Source organism: Anomalospiza imberbis, chromosome 3, assembly GCF_031753505.1.
Source record: "Anomalospiza imberbis isolate Cuckoo-Finch-1a 21T00152 chromosome 3, ASM3175350v1, whole genome shotgun sequence".
NCBI classification, from domain to species: Eukaryota; Metazoa; Chordata; class Aves; order Passeriformes; family Viduidae; genus Anomalospiza; species Anomalospiza imberbis.
Window position 1 is genome coordinate 19,546,579 of NC_089683.1, and position 25,451 is coordinate 19,572,029.

Consider the following 25,451-nt stretch of genomic DNA (forward strand, 5'->3'; position numbering starts at 1 on the left):
GAGAGTATTAAAAATATGTGTGAAAAATGTAAACAAAATTTACAAAAGCTGTGTGCAACAAACATGGTATCCAATATTTGAAAGTGCAGCTAAACAAGAAGCCAGAAAACACAGCTGGTGGTAAACAGGATCCTGCCTGAGGTTTACCACTGCTTCTCCCACTGTCACACAGCCTCCTGGGGTGACCATTTTTGGAAATGTGCCTTTGCACTCTACTAGTTCTCATCTCGTGTCAGCCCAAAGATGGATAAGCCAGTTTAATGATTACTAATCATTGCTTACCATAGCCCATTTTCACTGCCACACCTATAGTTATGTGTGTTTTATATCCCTTTTACATACTGCCATACTTTCTATTACCCCTTTTCTTCACAGTAGAAAACAAGAAAACTATGTGCTTTTCTATGGAAGTGTTAAGGGGATAAACAGTGAGAATATTATTGTTTCAGTCTTTCTGTGACATACTGGTTACAGATTTAACTATTCTATTAAATTTACTGTGCTTTTTTTTTTTTCCAACACCATAGTATATAAAGCATCCCATATCAGGATTTTCTGTTTTGCAGATAAGAATTTTTTGATTAGAAGATGCAGTACAGGACACCTCCCCTGTTCCTGCTTAGGTTCTCTTCATTACATGAATGTCAAAGGCTTACTTTAGCCATTGTTACCCTCCTTTGATTTCTGTACTACAGGGATACATTTTCTGTGTTCAGATGATTCTCACTGGTGTTCATGGGCCATTAAAAATCCTGGGAGTAATGTTAGATAATCTCTCTCCATTGCTTGCATCTGAAACTCAGCTATTATTTTCTTCTTATAAAAGAGAAACAGCATTCTAGCACAAATGCTCAAAAAATCATAGGGATTTAATTTTAGTGCCAATGAAGCTGAAGTCAATGGAAAATTCTCAGTCAAGTCAGGCTTTCATTGTAAAAATAATTAGTTTAAATTTTGTCACAATTGTTGACAGCTTTTCAGGTTGCAACATTCATAGCATAGTTATTACCATAACTATAAAAACTAATGTAGCAGTACATATTTCAGGATTCTGCAGTTTTCTTACAGAAAATCCACCTAAACCCTTTTGTCAACTGCTATCAAGACCCCCCCAAACAATGCTGGTTTTCATACTCATTAAAAATTCCTTCAATTTTCTGAACAAGAAAAAGGTACACTAACAAACTATAAACATACACAACATCATCATTTAGAAATGAAAATGACACTTTAAAAAATGTCTAAGTAGTATAGTTTTAAATTCTAGCATTTCCAAGACAATCTCAGAACAACAAGGGCCAAATTACCCACTAAATACTTCAGGATAATACAGTGAAAATACTTGTTAATAAAGAATGAAGAAACAATCACACACAGATGAGGCTCTAGCAATTGTGTTTTAGAAAAAAGACAGTGAAAACTGAATATAAAAATTAAAACCTAATCAGACAGTACATGAACCTTTCAAAATATATAGTTGAACAATAGAATCGATTTCTATGGAAATGTTCCAAAAAATTATAAAAGGGAGAGAAGGAAAAAAAAAAGAAACCAACAAAAAACCCAATCACAATTATACCATGTAATCTACTTAAATATATGTAAAAAATCCATATTAATAGCCCTTTTTATTAGTTGTTTTCCTGACTGTGCTAGGGTTTGTTTTATTTTTCTAAGAATGATCAATTATTAAAACAAAATATGTGGCTCTTTTTTTCTGAAATCTGGTTATTATTATAAGCATGGAAATGCTAATCATATTCATTTTTCTGCTCTCACAAAGATTTTTTTTGTTTGTTTGAGACTGTACACTTAATAAAAAATTCTCAAACTTAGAGGAAAACACTCGGACAGAAACACTGAAGGGCTAAAGATGGAAGGGGCTTCTGGAGATTATCTAATTCAAAGCCCTGTGCAAAACATAGAATCACAGAATATTTAGGGATTGGAATGGACCTTAAAGATCATCTAATCCCAACTCCTCCCTCTAGACCAGGCTGCTTTGCTCAGGATCATGTGCAATCAGGTTTTGAGTATTGCCAATGATGGAAATCTTGGATAAACCAATGTGGGACCTTTTCCAGTGTTTGACCACCGTCACTTTGAAAAATAAAAAATAATTCTCATTCAACAGAATTTCCAATGTTCCAAGTTTTGTTCATTGCCTCTTTCAGTGGGCACTTCTGAGAACATTTTGGCTCAGTCTTCATCAGCATCTGCCAGCTGGGAATTTTTCCACATTGGTAAGACTGCTCTGAGCCTTCTCTTCTTTAGCTCTACAGTCACTGCTCTCTCAAACTCTTCTCGTATGTCAGATGCTCCCTTGATCTGTTTGGGCCTTTGCTGGACTTGCTCCAGCATGCCCATATCCCTCCTGCAATGGGGAGCACAGGACAGGACTCCAGATGCTGTCTCACAATGCAGTGCTGAGCAGAGGGGCAGGATCACCTCCCTCCACCTGCTGGCAATGCTCTGGTTAATGGAGCTGAGAGAGCTGCTGCCTTTAGCCATAAGGCTGCCTTGCTGGCTCAGTTCAATTTGGTGACCTTTTCTGTAAAGTTGCTTTCCACCCTGTCAGCCTCTACTGTGTCTGGAGTTATTTCTTGCCAGGTGCATGACTGTGCACTACCCTTTCTTGAACTCCCCGTCAGCCTATTCTCCAGCCAGTGCCAGTCTTCCTGAAAGGCAGCACAGGCATCTGATACTATGAGCCAGTCCTCCCAGTTTTGTATCATCTGCAAACTTTCTGACGGCTTTCTCTGTCCCAACATCCAAGTCATCAGATGGTGAACAGCACTGGATGCATTATTGATTTCCTCACTATGGCACTAGTGACCATCGTCAACTTGGACTTCATGCCGCAGATCACAACTATTTTTACTGTGGTCAGTTTTAAATTGCATCTCCCCATTCATCAAGTAAATACTCCATCAACTTGTCTATGAGGATATAATGGGAGCCAGTGTCAAAAAATTTGCTATATGCAAGTTAAACATCCACTCTTAGACCCCCATCCACCAATCCAAAGACTTCATTAGGGATGACTGTGATGTCGGTCAGGTGAAATTTCCCCAATATAAATCACTGCAGAGTACTTCCAAACACTTTCTTGTCCATCATATTTGGAAGTAGATTTCCAGGTAAATTTGCTCTATTACCTCTCCAAAGATCTTGGCAAGGATCTCACCAAGTGGCCCCACTCTGGACCTCCTCTAGTAGGTCCACATCTTTCTTGTGCTGGGGAGCAACACTCCAGGTGGGGTCTCACCAGAGTGGAGCAGAGGGGCAGAATTCCCTCCCTCACCCTCTTGGCCAGGCTGCTTTGGATGCAGCCCAGGGTGTGGTCAGCTCTCTGGACTGCAACTGAACACTGCTGGCTCATGTCCAGATTTTCATCCTATCTCAGGTGCATCCTGTCTCCACAGGACCTCATCCTTCAGCCAAGTCAGCCTTTCTTAACATCAACTATGCACATTTCCATCCACAAGGATAATGTAAAATGAAGTGTATGGTGCAGACAGAAAGCCTTAGCTCTTGCCCAAGTCCTTAGTCATCATCCCACAAAAAGAACATAAAGACACAGCATAAATGCTGCATGAATATCTGAATTTTGCAAAGCAGTCTCATGGATTTATTTCAGTAGCTTAATTATAATATAACAGTGGCCTACTGGGGTGGGTCAGATGGGAGGTCAGATTGAGTGTGTGTCAACAAATGTATTTTAAACTATTTTAGGGGATTAATTTAAAAACAAAGTGAATATCATAAATTTTAAATAACACTAACCATAGTAAGGTCAGGTTTTACAGTCAAGTAGAAATCTTTCCATACTCATACATAGGCAAATTTGTAAAATCACTGTAATTACTTCAGTTCATATGAGGATACACATAAAGGCTAGAATGAAGAGCTGTCACTGTCTCAAAAACTACAACAATTTGAATGTATTTACATCAAATGGGAAAATAAGGCTGCCTGTAAAAAAAAAATAGGTGATCTGACAAAATAGGTGACATTTCAGTGACTCAAAACTTGCTCAAGACTGAACTCAGCAAACCACTTAGGTATGTATCCAGGATTTAACAAGAGCACTACTGAAATCCAGTTCTACTCCTGAAATCAACAGCTTAGCACAGACTACCAGTGCCTAGCCAGGTGTGCCAGACACAGGGACTTCCACCTCACTCTGCCTGCAGGATCTCAAGTGGTCTTTTGGACCATGACAAGTCCCAGCAGACTGTGGGAAGTAGCAGGGGCACATGCAGAGCAGGAGCAACCACACCTCCAGCCAGGGATGGAAATGTGATGTGTGTCAATAGGGATTGTTTAGAAGTTTGTGGGTCATACCAGTACTGAAAGGATAAGGACAGACAAAAATGAGCAAACCTTAGGAGCAAACTATACTTATGGAAGAACAAGCCTTGTGCTAGAGAATATACCCTCTAAAAGTACATTAGTGAATTAATTGGCTATAAAATACTTCAGAGTGTTCAGAGGCCCTGTTCTGTAATTTTGCACCACACTTGATGGACTGTTCACAAAGCTAAGGTCTAAGAGAGAGAAAAAATGAATAGAAAAAGGGAAGGATGCTGAAAGGAACATCAGTGACAAAATACAAATAAATGGCAGATCACCAGCCTAACAAGCACAGATGTGAGAGGTCAAGGACCAAAAGAACTTAAAAAGAACAGCATAAGCAAGAATGTAAGATTAAAGCATATATTGGCAAAGTAGCCATTAAAGATAGAAAAAATAAAAATCCTGAAAGATAAGAAAGTCATTAGTAATCAGCAAAAATCAGACTATAAATTGCAAAAATCTGAGAAAGTAAAATAAAACCAGAATGAAGATAGGCTTTTAAAATTATGACAGTTGCCATCAGATAGCAACAGAGTACAGCTCATGACACCTCAGGCCACTGATGTTAATTAACAAATCATGGAATAGCAGGAAAATTCCAAATCACTATTGAAAGCACACTGTTGCCCTATTTGCATAAACACATAGGACATCCTAGGTAACTACAAACAGATTAGCAGCTGTTATATACAAGTACAATAATCATCATTCTCTGATACTAACACACTGGAAACAAAGTCACCAAAGTTAAAGGAAAACCAACTTCCCAAAATCACTTTTATTTCTTGTAGAAATTCAGAAGTCAGTTTGATAAAGTGAGTGCATAGTGGAATTTATTTATTCTATACTTGTTGATAAATCTGAAAAATCTGAAGTGACCTGGTGAATTAAATGGTTCCATGAGCAGCAAAACTGATCTTGCTTGGTTTTAAAAAGATTTCTGTCCAATATCCTCATAAAAAACCTTTTCCTGTGTTCCCAATTCACCATGTTCTCCCTTTCTAAGTGTGTCCCAGCACTCCTTGGATTCCACTCCTTCCACAGGACTGCACAACACTGGACACAAGTTCATGCATCAGGGTATCCAGTAAGTGCTACCAGCCACACCACAGCCATAAGAGTCTTGTAAAGGCATTTTACTGCCCCTACTGAAGTAACTAGTTCAACTTTCTCTAACAAGTTAAATTTTTACACAGGCTTCACTTGTTTGACAGTCCACAAACAGTCTCCAAGGGAAAACAAAGGAAAGAGGAAGGTGGACTAAAGGAAAAGGTGGATCAATGGACTCAAAATTGGCACACATGGGTAATATTTAGGTTAAAATAAAAGGCTACCAAAATGGCTTGCAACAAACAAAACTTGAATACTTAATGTAACAAATACTTTGTAGCAGAAAAATTTGAATGATTAATGAAGAAAAAACCTTTATTGGGGAGTTATAATTTAATAGTGTGATTTTTGATAATGGATATAAAGAGCTATATTTCAAAGAATATGTATAGTAGAATCAAAAAGATACTTTGTGAAGAACCAAGTTAAAATGACTACCCAACTCAACATTGCAATCCAATGCAACATATTGAAAGAAATCTTTCATATGAGTGATAGCTGATAACTACATAGTGTTTCTGCACAGCACAGGTAAAGCCTAAAACACTTCATTAATTTATGCTGTTATGTGTTTAAAAAATTAAAATTAGAAAACTGAGTAAAAAGCTATATAAATTGCCTTCAAGAACTCCATAATTATAAAAATGTGACACTTTTTAATTTTAATATATTAACCAATTATAATAAATAATTTTATAGCGATATTTATCTAAGTATTGCTAAAATATAGTCCAAGTTATCAATTTTTTTTAATTAATGGATATTTCTGAGCTCTTGAATGTGTGGGTTTGTTGTTTGGTTTTTTTAGACTGGCATCCTTTTCATTTAATGTTAATCAGTATAGTTTCCCAAAACTGTATCATTACATCTCTCCAGTCATCTAAAAAATTCTGCCATAAATTCTTCATTAAAAAACAATTTCATTTCTTGATTCAGTTATGGATAGTTAGATAAAATTTTGCAGAGCTTCACAAAGTAGAAGATGCAAACAGGAGAAAATGTTCCTATTCACATTTAATAGCCAGTTCTGTACATTTTATACAGGTTGTTTGTCCTAAAAGCTGCATTTTAGTCAGTGAATACTGACTAAAAAACCCTAGAACTGAGCAGGACATTTAAAATGAAGAAAGATAGGCACTTGAATGAGCTGTGTCCACTGCCTTACTGCCTCCCTTACCTGGGCAGACAAAAAAAATCCAAGTGGAAGGATGCTAATGTCACTCTTCTGCATAATTTCAATTACACAAACATTATTATCCTATTACTGCAGGAAAATGAAAACTCCTTTAACTAGTAATTTTCTATTCTGCATATTTAAATTCACCACGAAAGATGTCCAGGATGTCCTGAGAAGTTGGCAAGAGTCCATGACCTGAAGCCAAAAGAAACAATTTCCTCTGAAAGAACAAAAAGCAAGGAATGAGCTCCTTTCTCATTCCTGAAATTCCCTGAAAACCCATGTGAAACTCTCACTTGTCTGCAATACTGAGGGAAGTTGTAACGTGTCTGTGCTTCAGTTGGCTGCTGCCTACTACCGCAGCCATTAGCCTTCAAAATGCCTGGCTTTTCTCATGGGCACAGGGATACTGTGGAAGGGACAACAGCAGGGAGGCCAAGGAAATGTATCACTGCTCCATTTTTTTGAGTCCGCACAAGAAGAGAAGGCATGGCAACCTGGGTTTATGTGCAGATGTTCCCAGATAACACCCACTACTTCACAGGCTTTCAGCCCTTTAGTTAGAAAGTCTTTTTCAAAAACAAACATCAGTCAAGCATAATCTGAAATCTTTCATTAGTCAGTAAAAATAGGGAAAAAAAAGGAAAAAAGAGTCAAGTCTTTGGACTATCATCTTATAATTTGTCCTTCTATATTAATCTTTTGGTTTTTGTTTATAAATTTACATGATATTTGCTGAGTTAGCCAGGGAAGTATGATAAACACATTCAGAAGAGACAGATTAGATAAATACAGCTAATACCAAAATAAACAGTGAGCAGTTTATTGCATAAAATGCATTGAGTCTGGAAGAATTTGCATTATTTGCTTAATTTAAAACTGAATTTTCAATAAGTAGTTTCCCATATTTATAATGAACCATTTAAAAAAGAAGACACAAATCCAATGAACACTGCAGCAGTTTTCAGTTGTGCTTTACCTTTACGCACACAAAGACAGTAGGAACATAAGACAGGATCTGAGTATGAGAATAATTTAAGAATAATAATAACATAGTCCAGAAAGAACTTTTGGTATATAATGCAGTTTAACATAATTGGATTTCTTATTTCGTCACTTGATCAATTTATAAAAGATCCAACTAAATCACAAAGTCATCCACAAAATATAATGAAGACATTAGAGCAGGAAAAAAGAGAACTTTCAATATTTCACTGCCACTGTTGCAGCACTATCATTGTCAGCACTCTCATTCTTCCCTTCATTAATCTTCCTCCATCTAGAATGAAACACTTGGATTCCCCTATCTTACATCCATGTAGGGTGACAGCTCTGTAAAGTTCTTGTGCCTGGCTGCCTGTATTTCCAAAACCATTTGCATTTCATTCAAAAAGCTGTATCAGAAATTTGTAATGGACTTATTCAATAAAATATCATTATAAGCTAGTTGTCATACCATTTGGACACATGACATTGTCATCTCATCCTTCTGTGCTTGTTTTACTGCCTTTTCATACTGTAAATCTCCAGTTGGGATCCCAGGAACATTTCCAGGAACAGAACCAACCGACACCAAAGGAATCTCTTACCCGTTAAGATTTTTGTTGGATCAACATTAATTAGCCTCATGGTATTTGTATAATCCAACATTCCATTGAAAGCACTTTAAAGAGCAGTACCCTTTCATGATCCCCCATCTGACCAAAGATCAAAGTCTGGAAACTACTACTACAAGCACCACAGTCGGAGCTTTCCTTTCAGTGCAACTCTGCAGCAGAACACTGCTCTGCACAAATTACACTGCAGTGATAGCCCAACTAGATGGCATCGTCTACATGGTTTAAAATTAAATTCTATACTAAAAAGGAATTATTTTGTCATACATATGAAAAAGCTCACTAAATTAGTCAAATACACTGAGCTTGAGTGCCTCCAGTAATAAATAAACAAACAGATTCAAAGACTAAGAAACATATTTGCATCAAAGTTTTGTTAGCAATATAGAAAGGAATTGGAAGAAAAAGTTATGTATAGACTGAAAAGAGCATAGTGTACTTCTTTGTAAAGTGTACTAAATCCAACCAAATCACTCTTCTATAAAAACATCACTAAGGATCTAAGAGACCGTATTCAGTATTTGATATAAGTCTACAATGAAAAAAACACCTTAAATCGCAATACAAAGTTATGTGCTATGTCACAATACAATAGACAGACTAAGTATCACATATTGGCATACTCTCTCTATCACATTTTTTTTCTTACTAACTGTAGATACCAAGATTTTCAATGGTCTAATGTGTAATTAATGTTGAATTCTTCCAATTAAGGTGAGAAATAATAATTATATTGGATTGTATCACAAACATTGATCTTTTAGTGTTTTACCAAGGTTAAAAATCTAGCACCAGCAGTAATAACACATAAACACAATAAAATAATGCTGCACATACAGAAAAAAACAGTATAGTGTGCTCACTATATCCCCTGACAAAAAGTAAGATTGTTCTGTGTTTGGGTTTTAGAGTAATGCCTGAAGAAATTTCAGTATTATACTGTATTACAGTTCACAGAAATGCAAACAGTTTCTGTTCTGGAAAAAAATACTCCTGCAACACCATTAAAGCTGGAAGAAAGAACAATATCAACAAATCATGAATAAATTATTATCAAGAACATCTCATAAATTATACTACCTCTTCCATATCAGCTTGGTCATTACTGGAATGAGGACATGGAAAGCCTTTAATTTATTCATTCATATTACCAAATCAAAACTTGCTGAATCAGAAAGCATGATTTAAACATATTGTACTCCTACCAAAACAAGAATGTGTGAAAATGGCAATAGAGAGCCTGGGAAGAAACAGAGAAAGTTCAGCCCTAGCCTTTAAATGTCTTATTCCATAGGAACAAAGGACTAAACATTAAAACTCATTGTAAACTCTCACGCTGTACTTCTACATTAGATACCCCCTTCATCTCTACTGATTTTATGTCAATAGTAAAAAATTACGTTAGAATTGTCCCTACCCAGTCACAGCCTGAGTGCTGCTATTCCCAGCATGTGAAAACCTAAGTCTAGATAAGAGTGTGCAGTTTAACAGCTCCGCCACAGCAGTTTGCTCACTGTGGTCTACTATTATCCTCAAGTAAACAGTTATATTATGAAAAGAGATAAGGCGAGAGACATTCATCACACTGCAGACTGATGATGAGACAGTTACCCTGGAATAAATGACTCATTTTAAATGCACATACTCTTTGCACCTTGGAGATAAAAAATAGTAGTGCATTCAGTGGTAAACAGCTGGTTGCATAATAAGAGTTAATACTTTCACTAGGAAATAATAGGGAAAGCAGCATTCAGACCTTTAGCATTACACAGCAGAAACAACCAATGCTGCTATTATCAAATATTATTTCATCCTTTTATCATTCCATATGTAACTACCCTTTACAAAAGACACAATGCTATACTAGGCAACATTTAAAAATAATTTATTTACAAAACAGCCCTTTGTTCATATTTGGCATCTCCATAAACCATAATTAACATCCCTATTTTTAACAAAGGTGTGAATGCAGACCTGTACACTCCACTAAGCACCTCTCCCACAATACATGTTCATAGAGCCTCCAAAAACCTACATAACCCAGACAGAAATTCATTATTCAGCATTTGCTGGATTCACCAACAAGTTATTTAATTTAGACCTAATAATGTGAAGCTCTAACACAGAAATTAGCATCAGTGAGAAGTTGATTGACAGAAGAGAATAAAAGCAGAAACAGAGCAGCCTGATGGAGGCGGGAAATGAGCCCATTTCAAGGTCAAGAAAGCAGCCCAAGCTTGTATTGGAGCATCTCCTACACGGAATGAAGTTGTAAAGAGGTTCTGCACAAGTAATTTATAAAAAGCATGTCTAAATGTAAAGATTTAAAAATTATTTTTGGTTTTCCAATAAGAGCATAAAACATGCAGAGGTTCTTCTGCATAACTCTCCCTTCGCATCCTCAAATAAACTAAGAAGCATTTTTAATTTTATTTCTGGTAACTGATTATTGCAGTGCCTCATTAAGGAAAAACCCCGTAAGTTTAACTTCACAGAACAATCTTAAAATTCCTTGTGTTTCACCAGCCAATCAATATGTCTTCATAACCCTTGAAAGATACATGTAGAAATTTTGTAGAGTGCACACTGAGGGCTTGGGATCCCGTATATGACAAGTAGTTTATCTGTTTAAATTTATAGAAATATTTTTTTATAGAATATAAAATATAGAATTTTTATTTCTGTTTTGCTGTGTAATATTGGTACTACTACTGTCAACAGCAATATACTTACTGAGTCACAATCTTGCTTTGAGTATGAATTTTGCTGGAATTAAGATTTTTGCCATTGGGAGGTTGGGGGAAGCTGTTTGATTTTAGGTTTATTTGCTATAAATGAATCAGTTTGTTTTGATGCACATTTTACAGGAGTCATTTAAAAAGTACCTATTGAGTTGTGTGTGTCATCTTCTCCACCCCCCACCTCCCAGCCCAGTTAGGCTCTGATTTTTAGTAAATTGCAAATCCCTATCACATAACAATCAATACTGAAGATATTGCAAAGGTGAATATGCAAAGGCTTGTAAAGTCACAGGCTATACTCAACTGAAAAACAAAAAAGCAAGCTGATTCTAGATGGAGCCATCTGACAGAGCAGATGTCTGTTAAGGCATTTCTGATTGAATCAGCAAGTACTTGAATTTTTACAAGATCACCTAGTGTTAATATATGTATATTTATTTAATTATATATATTTATATGCATAAATAGATGCATAATCCTAACAGAATATCTTTTCTGAAGAAATGAAAGTGGATTGGTGGAAAATTTAGATCAGAATGTGATCTTTCTAAATGCTTAGGTGTGGGAAACCTCTTTTCCTTTTGAAGTTCAGAACATGTTGAACTCAAATAAAGATATACCAGAGAGGTGAAACAGAAACACTTGAAAAAGGCAGGTTTAGCAAGGTAAATCTTCTGGAAGGTGTGATGCCAAAAGTATCAAAATCAAGTTTTCAGCATCTCTCCTGGAAGTTTGTATTTTACAAATTGTCCCAGTCTTTTCATCCTTGCAGAACATAATTATATTAACTCTCTATCCCCATTTAAATCCTTTCAGAAAGAAGAGTAACCCCTGCACAAAACAAAGTTGAACTATTATGCCTGCAGATTATGGTGTCACCCACATTTAATTGAATCTCATTTCTTAAAAAAATAATTACTTCTTTATACATTTAATACACTTAATTTGTTGTTCTTTATTGGTAAGACAGATGAAGATAATTAATTTTGTGTATTAATATTTGTATTTCTTGTGGGCCCCAGTCTCTGGTTCTGTGGTATTAAGGGGAGACAGTGGAAAATACAGATCAATTCAAGAGGCAGCTGAGGGCACTACAAGTGTAGTACACTTCAGAAACTTAGCTCCATTTAGCATGGTTATGAGGTTTGCCTCTGAAGCAGACAATATAATGGGAACCATGGCAACACTCAACTGTGGCAAAAGAGGCAAGAGCATGAACTATAAATATTCAAATTGCATGCAGTTCATAATTTTGCATTTAAATATATGATGAACAAAGAACTATTTAACTTTTTACAGAGTATGTTTTTGTATAATTTCCACTAATGCTGAAGTCTCAAAGTTTTCAAAGGGTTCTGAGGCAGACACAATAGCCACAGTGCAATGAAGAGGTGGCAATCAAGTTATGAAAGTCTTAACCATGAGTCATACTAAACATGCTTTATAAATTAGGTTCTTATCCTATTAACACCACACAGCAGAGCTTAGGACACCCTAATCAACACTTAGGTAAGAAGTCAGAGTTTCTCCCCACCAGCAGAAGGCAGCAGTTCAAGACGCCCTTCTCCTCCACCCTGGTCACTTGCTGTAGAAGATGAATTCTTCCTCTGAATTCAAACTAACTGCATTTTATCTGACCTCTTCTAGTTCCTCAGGGTTCTAGAAATAAAGAACTTCTTTAATACAAGTCCTTTGACTGCATTATTTTGAAGTTACACGACAAAATAGCCAATTGCATCTCTACAACAGCTTAAATGTATCTAAAGAAAGAGGTATCTTTCTTTTCCACTTCTTGTTTTAACATCAGACTGATGGAAGATTACTCAAAAGTTGTTTTAGGTTTAATTTTCCATGAGAGGAATGCCTTGGACTGGACCACCAAAAAGTTTTACAACTTGACTGCAATAGTGATCTCTAAAAATAGCTTCATTGAGCAACATATGATGTTCTCAGATTCTAACATAAAATTTTAAAATTGTGATTTTTTTTTGTGTTTTAAACAACTTCAATTGCTTTAAGAAATAAAATTTAAGCAAAAATTACAAGAATATAATCATGCCGGTCAGGAAAGCATCCTGAATTCTCCAGATGCTAACCACCACAAAATGAGATTCATTTTCCTTCTACAGGATGAAATGGCAGACCAGATATTTTTACAGAATGCAATTCATCTTTCAAAGGTATACAGGATTATTAGTTTAGTTAGAAAAAGCACATTTATATTTCTAATTTAAGATTGCAAATAAATTAATTTGGACTGAAATGATGCACTATTTTTCCCTGTTTAATCCCACAGAATTTTATTAAAATATATTAAATAGAAAATTAGTACCTCTATTTGATGCTTGGTGTGCAGAATTTTCAGTTCAGGAGGTAGCATTATCTTCAAATCATAGAATCACAGAATATGCTGAGTTGGAAGAGACAGGACACACAAGGATCATCGAGTCCAACTTCCTGTCCCTGCAAAGCACCATCTCCAAGAATCACACCAGGTACCTGAGAGCTTTGTCCAAACCCTTCTTGAGCTCTGTCAGGCTTGGTGCTGTGACCACTTCCCTAGGGAGCCTGTTCAGTACCCAACTCTGGGTGAAGAACCTTTTTCTAACATCCAACCTAAACCTCCCCTGACACAGCTTCAGGCCATTCCCTCAGGTCCTGTCACTGGTCACCACAGAGAAGAGATCAGGGTCTGCCCTCCTCTTCCCCTCACAAGAAAGCTGTAGCTGCAGTGAGGTCTCCTTTCAGTCTCCTCCAGGCTGAACAGACCAAATGCCCTCAGCTGCTCCTCATACAGCTTCCCCTCAAGGCCCTTCACCATCTTTGCTGCCCTCCTTTGGACACTCTCTAATAGTTTATAACTTCCTTACATTGTGGTGCCCAAAACTGCATGCAATATTCAAGGTGAGGCCACCCCAGAGCAGATCAGAGCAGGACAATCCCTTCCTTGCCCACTGGCCATGCTGGGCCTGATGCCCCCCAGGACAGGGTTGGCCCTCCTGGCTGCCAGGGCACTGCTGGCTCATGTTCACCTTGTCATTGACCAGGACCCCCAGGTCCCTTTCCATGGCAGTGCTTTCTAGAATCTCACTCCCCAGCCTGTCTGTACAGACAGGGCTGCCCCATGCCAGATGCAGAATCCAGCACTTGTTGAATTTCTTATGGCTGGTGATTGCCCAGCCCTCCAAGCTGTTGAGGTCTCTCTGCAGGGCCTTCCTGCCCTCAAGGGAGTCACAGCTCCTCCCTGTTTTGTATCATCTGTGAATTTGCTCAGTGCCCCATGCAGTCTCACATCAAAGTTGTTCTTGAAGTTGTTGAAGAGTACAGGGCTGAGGATGGAGCCCTGTAGAACCCCACTAGTGACAAGTCCCCAGTCTGATGTCACCCCATTCATGATAACCCTTTGTGTCTGATCCATGAGGCAATTGCTTATCCATTATATTATTTGGGTGTTTATCCAGCTCAGACATTTAGTCCAGAGGATACTGTGAGAGACAGTATTGAGAGCTTTACTGAAATCCCAAAAAATAGATTCCATCAACTGGCTTCCCTTAATCACGTGGCTTACCTTGTCATGAAAGGAAATCAGGTTTGATAAGCAGAACTTTTCTACCATGAAGTTTGCTCACTCTCTACAACTCCCTGAAAGGAGGCTGTAGCCAGGTGGGAGTCAGTCTCAGACAACCAGTGACAGAATGAGAGACCATAGTCTTAAGCTGTGCAAGGGGAAGTTTAGGCTAGACATTAGGAAAAAAAATTTACAGAAAGAGTGGTTGGGCATTGGAATGGGCTACCCAGGAATGTGGTTGAGTCACCATCCCTGGAGGTGTTTAAAAAAAGATGGGATGTGGCACTCAGTTCCATGGTTTAGTTGATAAGGTGGTGTTAGGTCATAGGTTGGACTTGAAGATTTCCAAGGTCTTTTCCAGCCTAGTTGATGCTGTGATTCCATTATTCTGTTCCATCAGAGTACTGGCCAAAATATAAAAATGGTCTTTCCTTGACTTTTAAAGTAAAATATTCTCAGGTTCAATAACATTTATCTACAAGTTCTGTTACCTAAGTGAATAAATTGATACCCCAGAACATGAAACTTGTGGAAATAATTCTCCAATGTAATGAAGTATCACCAGCATTTCTTATTATTGGTTACTGTCACTCATCTGCAGTGCATTTATCAGTCACTTGTTGACAAAAGCCTCTGATTGCACGTCTCTGTCCACACTGGTTCTCAAGCATTTCTCCAATGTTTTTCCAGAACGTGGATGCAGCTTTTGTAGTGATCCTGTGTCACATCACACACACTTTTGATATGATAATAACAAGAACTCTTCTCATTTGTAGGTATAACACTTGAAACACCCTTTGCTAATTGTATACATGCTATTGGTGATTTATTAAAAGAAAGCAGTTGTCCTGGTTCCCTCTTTCCTCCAGGAACTGCATCCCATGGGATAAACCAGTTCACGTTGATCCCTGACATAACCAAGAGGTCCCTAAACACGAAAAAGGATCTGATCTTCATGAAAGCAGATGAGATCCTTCTTCAATACCTTACTTTATCATTTTCTTCCCATAAACTCAGATTCTTCCTCTTTACCTTACCACTTCTCACCTTTATTTCACTGTCATTCTACTCAAGAGAAGAGATAGTTTGAAAAAATACATAATTAGTCTGCCAGTTTCTCTCAAGATGCATGACAAAAAGTCTTAAAGTCTTCCTGCATTCCCAGCAAGAGATGATAAACATTATTCTCCCTCCCTTACTAATCTTCACTAACCCAGTGAAAATTGTACTGTCTTTCAGATCTGGTCCAGATTTAAACTAGACACTGATTCCAGAACCCCCCTGAGTGGAACAGGAAGAAGTGACAGAAGGTGGCTTATCAAGCAGAGATATAAAAAATGGTAGAAGATTTTTCTTGTAAAAACTTGTGTCAAAGCATTGTCCAAAGAAGTCAAAGATAATAAACATAAAGACAACTTTGTAAAATGGAAAATTTTCCTGTACCATCAAAGTTCCATTTTGTTCAACAATAAAGAATTACTCCTTAGAACTTCTCTTTGGAAGTTTTGTATCATAGTAATTCAAACTGTTCAAATTTCAACTCCCTTTTTTTTTCTGGGAAAATTAAAACTCATTCCCTGAACTTTATCGTTGACAAATGTTTATTTACAGATTAAATCATTCTCACTAAGAAAAGATGACACAAAAACTCTGAATTAAAAGGACATCTTTTACAAGGAAAGGCTGAGAGAGTTGGGCCTATTAAGACCTGAGAAAACATGACTGAGAGGGGACCTTGCCAAAGCCTCCCAATGGTGGGAGGGTGCCACAGGGTTTCCAGGCTTGCCTTGATGGTGCCAAGCAATAGGAGAAGAGGCAATGGGCAGAAACTGATGCACAGGAGGTTCCACCTGGACATGAGGAAGATCTTCTTTACTGTGAAGGTGACTGAGCACTGGAACAGATTGCTAGATGACCCCACCGTGGTCCCTTCCAACCATACTGTGATTCTGTGTCATGTTGTCCAACTTGAATATAAAATCTCTGAATATTTCTGTCTGCATAGAATACAATTGCAGCATTGCATTCCTTTTCTCCGGCCCCACGTAGCTCCAGTGAGCCTGGAATGGAGCCCCTTCTCGGCAGGACTCAGGGCCGCCGCTTGCTCTCGGGCGCTTCTGCATTCCGCGCACCAGGGTGGGCTGGCCACGTTCTGCTGCCGGGCATGAGGGACGAGGCAAAGAGAGAAGGAATTGTCCACTCTGTCTGCGTGGTTGGCTGGAGGGCTTTATTGAGGCGTGGAGCTGCGATGGAGAAGCGCATCTCGCTCCCCAACGCCGCGTGGACAAAATGGCCGTGAACAAAGAAAGGAGTGGGATTTTTTAGGGGGCAGGCCGAGGGAGGCGCAAGTCCCCCTCGCCCAATGGGGGCAGGCTACGAGGGAGTGACGTGGACCGGGGTGACCAACAGGGACTCGACAGGGCAGAGACGGGGCTCCGGGGCAAATGGGGTTGTGGGGCTGGGGTAACCGACATGGAAGTCTCAGGAAGGAACAGGGGGTGGTTACTGGAGTTGACCTGGAGCAGAATACCACAGGGGGAACAGGGGTGTACAAAGGGATACCGGGAATCGGCTAACTAACATACATTATAATCCCTAATCTGAAACCAACCTCGGGATGCAACATACAATACTACAAGACACTAAGTGTAAAAAATCTTTGCTAACTTGAAAGGCAAGAAATAAATTCAGATAATTTTTTAACAAGATAGAATCAGAAGTAAATTTCTAAGGAGTTAAAAGACTAATTTCTGGTTACTTAAATGATTGCAACAGGTACTTAAAAGACACGATTTAATATATATTTTCCTCTTGTTCTCAGTCATAAGCAGAAATAGCTGTAGGCACTCATACATATAGATATTCCCATATTTTAAATATTCACAGCACATCTGTTTATGGCATATGAATATTCACAATGAAATTACAGGGATGCTGACAGAGAGATGTGTAAGTGAAATAGCTTCTCAAAGATATGAAAGCAGATAGTATGCAGAGGTATAAATACACTGAAATTTCTATGCTTTCATTGGGATTGCTGTCTACTGAGCCTACATCACTTCTCTGTACAAGACAAAGCCTCAGCTCTTCAAGATAATAAATGCATATGAAAACAACCATTACAAGTTTCCATTGCTATGATATTTTGGAGAGAAAAGGGGAAATTCCCCAAGACACACAATAAGCTTTCCTTGCTAGGATATTTTGGAGAGGAAAGGGGAAATTCCCTAAAACCCAAGCTGTAGTATCACATAAAGTCAGATTAATCTTCTGTAGGATATTAAAGCCCCTAAAAAGAAAAAAAAAAAAAAAAAACAAAACAAAAAAAAACCCCAAAAAAACCAAAACCAAAACCACCCCCCCCAAAACAACAAAAAGGAATAACAAACAAACAAACAAAAACAAATAAAAGCCCCCCCCCCAAGAAAAAAAAAAAAAAAGAACCACAAAAATTCCAAAATAAGGTCAGAGGTCTGGAGCATCTCTCCTATGAAGACAAGCTGAGAAAGCTGCAGTTGTTCAGCCTGGAGAAGAGAAAGCTCCAGGAAGACCTTACAGCAACCTCCTATTACACAAAGGGGACATCCAAGAGAGTAGGAAAGGGACATTTAACAAAGGCATGACGTGATTGGAGAGGGGAGAATGGCTTTAAACTGAAAGGGATCAACTTTAGATTAGCTATTAGGAAGAAATGTTTTACTGTGAAGGTGATAAGGCACTGGAGCAGGTTACCCAGAAAAGCTGTCACTGCCCCATCCCTGGAAGTTTTCAAGGCCAGGTTGGGTAGGGTGTTGAGCAGGCTGGTGTACTGGAAGGTGCTCCTGCCCATGATAGAGGGGGTTGGAACTAAATGATCTTCTTCTTTCAATCCAAACCATTCTATGATTCTATGGTAAATAAAGAACAATATTTAGGCTGCAATTGTAATAGAAAAGAGAAATAGTTTGTCTGACAGTTTCAAAACTTATTTAGTCTGATAAATAAAATGGATACAATTAGACAACCCATATGCTTACTTGTATATTTAGCATGGATATCTTTTTTGAATATATCCATTTTCTGAAGAAGTGTTTTCAACTATACATGACTCCAAAATAATTTAAGTAAACCTTACATATATACTGCCTCAAAACCTTTAACACATAAACTGACATTGAAATAAAGTTTTAATTAAGAGTGTAACAATTCCACACCATAACAATGAAAAGTGTATTTGTCTTTACATTGATTTTCTCTACAAAAAACATTGAAAGTAACCCATACTTGCACGACTGACTTAAAATTAAGTTCCTGGATCCGTTCTGAACAGGAAGTTATTATTACATGTCACGTCTGTTAAACTGGTAATGAATTGGTGCACCATCTTCTCCAGTTCTGAGGTTGTTATGAAATTAGTGCATGTGAGAACAGTCTCTACTCCTGAAGCTGAAGTGTTGTATTACTCAATTGCAGAAACAATAGTTCTGAATACCAAATTTAAGATCATCCACACCAAATAACACACAACAAACTACACCAGTCTTACTCTGGAATCTCTCTTCAACTTCCAATGATAAAATTTAGGGCATCCATTTGACACAGCACAATTTCTACGTGTAGTTCCAGTCTCTGTATCTCTGAAGTGTACTGCTAAGGAGTCGAGCAGCTGCCCTATACATAAATAAAGACATTTGGAACTCTCAGAAGTAAATGTCTGCAGAGAATATGAGCAGGTTTATAAGACTGGAACAACAGTGGGTTAAGGTGAATACCAAAGAGCTTTTCACCAAGCTCTGTGCAACATCAAAACACGGCATCAACTCTGTAAGCAAACAAAAATAACTAATTTAGACAGTAGGTAGTGAACTTGGGAAATCTGTCATCACAAGGTGTCATGGTTTGACATGGAAGTGAATTTTCTCAGGAAGTTGGTAGTCAAACCAATCAGTGGTCGGGGTTGGATATTGGCATTTGGACTGACCACTGAAGGCATGGACACGCCTCTAAAAACACAGGGGGTTAAAAGCAAGAACTCTCAGGGGAACTGTCTCTTTTTGGTTCAAGTCATCGGAGAGTGCAGCCACGAGCTGGGTGGGGGAGGGGAAGCCATGTGGCCTGGTTGAGGTAGGCCCAGGGTGTGAAGGGACTGGAACCAGGCTGACCCCCTGCGGCAGAAGGGTGGAGAGAAATGGAGATGCATTTGTTCCCCTACCCACCCCCAGAGGGAAAGAGACAGAGAGTTTGATGGCACAAGAATTCGCTGGCAGAGGAGAAGGAGAAGGGCGGGGGGAGGTGCCCAGCCTAGGGAGTTGGAGTTCTTGGCAGAAATTTCAGCCGTCTGGGGAGTCTGAACTTTTAACTCTTTCCTGGTAAAGGAAGGGTTTGTAAAATATTACTCCTCCTTGATTTGAATTAGAAGAGAGAAAGTCTGGGATCTGAGATGTTAGAAGAAGAAATTTTTAGGTGGGGAGGAGATGATGGAGTAGCTTTTGGCTGGACTTTTCTTGTTAGCCATAGACTAAACCAAATTCTCCTGCAACAGAGACTGCATTTTAGGGGGATGCAATGGTGAGCCGAGTGACCTGCTTCAGCAACTACCAGCACAGGAATAGAGTGAACAGAGAAAAGCTGAGGAGGGTGTGGTGATGCCCTCTGTCTTCAGGAAGAAGATGATCCCTGTTCTTGGACCCTTGGCCCCAGGGGAAAATGGGGGGAGACTGTAGTCCCAAGATGAGAAGCTGAACTGTCGTCTCTTTTGGTCCGTGGCAAAGCGTCCTTAAAGGAGCCCTATGAGCAGTCTGTCCATGCACGGTGGTGAGAGCACTGGGACATGGAAAGGAAAGTGTCACACTGGCAGATTTTCTCCAGGCGGTGCCATGTGTGACATGGGAACACAGGAGGTGGCAACTGTGTTTCCTGGGGGGTCTATGGTGCAAGAGAAATTCCTGTCTCCTTTGATGGACTGAGTATTGATTATCTGAAGGGTGGCAACTTGATCAGGAATCCTGGGTGGTGTCTCACTGTGGTTTGTTGGAAATTGGGTGGGAGGAGGAGGAGTGTTTTAGAGGGTCTTCATCCTGGATTTAGTGTGTGTGTCTTTTATAGTAGTAGTAGTTTAATAAAGTTATTTTTCCCTTTGTTATTAAGCTTGGGCCTGCTCTGCTCTGTTCCTGATCGCATCTCACAGCACTTATTTGGGAAGGTGCATTTTCATGGGGGCGCTGGCATTGTGCCAGCGTCAAACTGTGACACAAGGGTTCTCCAGGCTGACAGCATTATCTGCATTATCAGTATTACTGAAAAGATAAATTGGATACAATAAAGGAAAACAGTTTCCAAAGTTAGAATATGGTTTAGCATCTTGCACTTTCACTATCAGAAACAGACTGGTGGGGTCAGACTGCAGCTCTGACCTCAGTAAAAAACTGCTTCTGTTTGAATTCTTAACTTCTATTGTCTTATCTTGAATTTGAAGTATACTTAGAGGTACTGCAAATCCTGACCACACAAAAATCAGTTTTCTATCCTTGACTTCTGGCCTTCTTTGCGGGAAGACTGTCAGAAAAGCCTGATAGATTAATTTTACTACAATATCTAAGAAGTGAGCATCACTATATGAAGGGCTTCATTCTATAATGCAGCTCACAATAGAGAAACTGGCAGCTTATCTGCATCACTGTTTGCTGAGCCTAAAAACAGCACCACAGTACTGTAGAAATGCTCTTTGTGACATCCTGACAAGTGATTTTCTAACTTGAACTTAGGCACAGCCAACTTCAGTTGTCAGGGTTGGTATGTCAACTCCCAGAAACAATTTTCACAGGATTCATTCAACCAACTGCATGGCAACTTTGTGCAGCAGAGGTTAAAATCTGTAAGAAACTGATCTGCTCATACAAACATTCATATCATCTCCTGCTTATGTTACCTCACACAGAGACCTATGCATCAAATCTTGATCCTCAATCTGTTCTCCAGACTGCTTTATCAGATTACTTTTTAGTCTCCGGAAAGTGTTCCATGTGGGGTTTTATCTGAGGGCATTACTGCAAAAGAGGATGAGAAGTCTGCTTCTCATTGAAAATTTTGCAATGACAAAGGCTTAGGAAAGCTCATGTAGTCACTATAATCCAAATTCCTTCCAAAAAATTGGCAATTTATGACATCCAAAAGCCTTCTGATAGTGAGAAGGAGCAAAAAGTGCCAGTTTCATTGCTGTGGGATGGACAGAATTAAATATTGACAGTATTGACACAACAAAGATAAAGCAAGAAAGCAAAATATTAGGAAGAAATTATAAAAATTACTCCCCATACTCCCAACTATTCGGAATGGAAAATGGTTCTATAAAAAACATTTGACTTCATACTGATTATTATTCTGGAAATGCCAAATCCAACTCCATGAAAGCTATTTAAACTAAAAAAATGTTTCAAAGATGCCTTTGAAGAGGAAAAAAAATCAACCAAAAAAAACCCAAACAAAAACCCCAAACCAACCAGTAATGCAAGAGAAACAAAACATTCAAGTGTCCTCCACAGTGAAGAACATACTTTTTTCAAGCCATTATTAGTATGCTATATAAAATTTGTGATATATTCAATTTTCTACAATAGTCCCTTTGTGGAAGAAATATCTCTGTGGATCAAAAAAGACTTTCTATGTGAAAGGGTTCTGAACTTCTGCATGACAATATCAGAAAAAGAACAGAGTCAATAACAAATGTTTTTTAAAGACAGTTTTTGCTGTGTAACAGAGCCAATGAATATGAATTCACTACCTTTCAATTGTCCATCCCTTCTCTAAATTTTTTTTTTATTTCAGTTTATGCTTATGGCATACAGTGTAAAGTTTTTCAGCTAGAGGTAAGATGATTACATAATTTTTGTTCCTATTTGTAGTGCAATTCACAAAGTCTCCACAGTAGATCTAATTTGTAGCAATTAAGTAATTGTGAAGATTGATTATTTCTTCTTTTTCTCAGAAACTCAGAATTCTGAGAATATTCAGAGCACAGATTACATTTCCTTTCTCAGCAAATATTCCAGCCCTGCAGGATACTGTTCACATTTTCACTTGTTCCACTGAAAAAATAAACATTTTACATGGTCATTTTATTCTCCCCTAAGTTTGCATTGACAGGTCGCATACTGTGTGCCCCGCATATTATGTCTATTATCCTCCTAAAAGCATATTTATGATATCATTAATTCTGAGTAACATACCAAATCCATTAGTCTTTTCTGATTACTGCAAGGCACATTATGTGCAACATGTATAATAAATGTAGCTATAAAAGACTTATGGTACAAGGAGTTTTACTCACACTAGAATTCAATCTGTATTACCAAGAAGTGACACTATATTCCCTTACTGAACTAACAGCTATGATAAAGGCCGCTAGGAGTGAAGCAGAAATTAAACATCAACATGAAGCAAAAACATTGAGCAGAAAACTAATTGCCAATCTCCCCTTGGTTCTTAATGCAAAACTCAATGAATGAGTTTGTTCTAAAGATGTTTCTACAGATTCCTATTCTGGCTTACTACTGTAATTTCATAATAAATACACCAGATGATACCAGCTTGCCCATAAGGAAGATCCTTGTATCATACTGTATAACAAATATTTTCCACAACATTTGACATCATATCCTAATTACACTATGTAGAAATTGCCTGCAAGGATTTCCATTCCTCTTGCAAGTAAGATATTTGTAAGCAAACCACTTCCACTTGATCCATCTTCACTTGAAACTTACGTGATTGTACCTCTTTTCTGGTCCTTACCACACACAACATCAAGCAAAAATACTCAGATGTGATCAAAACTGCAAACAAGATAAAAAAATCCTACATATCATTCATGGTAAAAAACATCTTACAGTAAGTAACATCACAACAATGCACCATGCAGCTGTTAGAAGCATGGAACATAGGCATCAGTACATATCTGCTATCCTTCTACTACAGAATGCTGCAAAACAAAATTTAAATAATCTCATACAAACTGTTTTTTTTTGTTGTTGTTTGCTTATTTGTTTTTTGTTTTTGTCAATACACAGCCCACACTGCATGCAAAGCAATTATCTAGGATGCTACTAAGGCATACAAGTCTGTACATATAACTTCTGGTCTAAACCAGTTTAGACCAAACTCCCACTTTTTAAAATATCTGATCACCATTTTGTCTCTTTTTCTCAAATACTCTCCCTCCTCACTGTAATTTCCATTTCTCCTCCGTGCCCTGCAAGCTCTCAGTGTCTCCACTGCACACCTTTTCCACTTCTTTGACTATTTGTTACATATTATCTCTCTGTATAGTCTTTCTATCTGAGTCCATGTCCACCTACCTTACAGAGGAATTATCACAACTGCTTGCCCTATTCTTAATATCTTTAGGTAGCAATAGAGAAAAATTAAGCCCATGATGGCTAGCCCTGCCAGTCATCCAGATTTACATAAACTCATGGCCATATATATATACATACCAATATTTTAGTGAATTTAGAGAAGATAAGTGTGACTGCACAATATCAATTGTTTATCAGAATTTTTTCAAGTACTCCAACAATTGATTTTTGAGAAAAAATATATTATGACTATATCCATCTTGAAATCTGTTTAGAAATTATTATAGCACATTAAACCAACACTACTTTTTAGTCAGTTGCTCTATGGCAGAAAGAACATGAGGCAAATTTAAAAATGATTGGCAATGCAATTATTAAAGGTAACAGTACATAACTGCTGCATAAATTATTTGGGCTTCACTAACACACTGACTTTTACAAGGATTTGGCCCATAAAATACCCTTAAGAAAAGCTGAATCATTTTCCCATCATGTTTCTTTCACCATAAATGCTTTCTCATTTGCTAAGAATATTTTGTTTTTCAGTCTTTGATAAAAGTGCCTAAAGGAATCTGGAGAAAAAATGAGAGACTAGATGGAATATTGAGAGCACTTTTTTATAACAAGTCTTTCCGTAAGGTTTTATTAATAGATAATTAAGTTATGATTTATGAATATATCCTGAAATTATGAGCATACCATTCATAAATTAATTAAATATTTTAATGTTAGCACAGAAAGCAGAAAAAATCAAAACTGATAGATTATTGACAAAAAACACTTGGAAAGAACATGGTAGTGTTGTGTCCTAAACAAATGCAGGATGGTGAAAAAGTAACATGAATACACATGCCTTTAAAAAGTGCTCTTTCCAAGCACTGCAACGGGACACTTAGGTAAACAAGACTTCAAGATTTAATTAAACCTTGCCTGGTGGCAAAGGCAATGTAAGAATACAAACCAGCTCTCCAATCCCCACAATTTACAACCTCTTCAGCTATTTCAATGAAACTCTCTATGGGGACAGACATAAATTACCTTAATTAAAGGAAATGGTCAGCAAAACTTAATTTCATCTTTGTTCCAAATAAAACAATGAGAAACTACACTCTCATGCTCAGATTATCCTATTTTTATATCTAGGCACATTCCTCCATAGCTGTGCAGAAATTAGGCCAAGTCTGAGCTGCTGTCTTGGAATTTTTTCAAGGATCTCAAGTTGGCACAGACAACTTTCCTGCTGTCTTTTTCCATAGAGCAAGAAATTAACTACAACCAACCCAAACAGAAGAAAACTGAGATCATGAAGCAGTTGGAGATGAGGAAAAAAGATAAATCCTTTTTACTTCCTTGGTCTGCATTTCCACATACCATTTAACATTAATATAACAGTATGCTTTATTATATTTTATACCTTGGATGTTTTTCTTTTTTGAATTCCTAAAGCCAATTTTACTTCATTCCAAAGAATTCAATCCCTCTGTGATCAGTAACTGAACATTTCTGAGCTGTTTCTAGCTCTGGGATATGTACGTGTCATCCTCTGTG

General features: G+C 37.9%; 1 protein-coding gene and 1 long non-coding RNA gene across 4 annotated transcripts in view; one reads left to right on the forward strand and one right to left on the reverse strand.

Annotated features, from left to right (window-relative positions):
- SNTG2 (syntrophin gamma 2) overlaps positions 1-25,451 on the reverse strand; it is a 214,567-nt gene that overhangs the window by 143,590 nt on the left and 45,526 nt on the right. The window lies entirely within an intron of this gene.
- On the forward strand, positions 13,421-16,404 carry LOC137472016 (uncharacterized). The gene is made up of 3 exons (XR_010997972.1): positions 13,421-13,907; positions 15,811-15,911; positions 16,183-16,404. It is a non-coding gene; the product is annotated as an uncharacterized lncRNA (long non-coding RNA).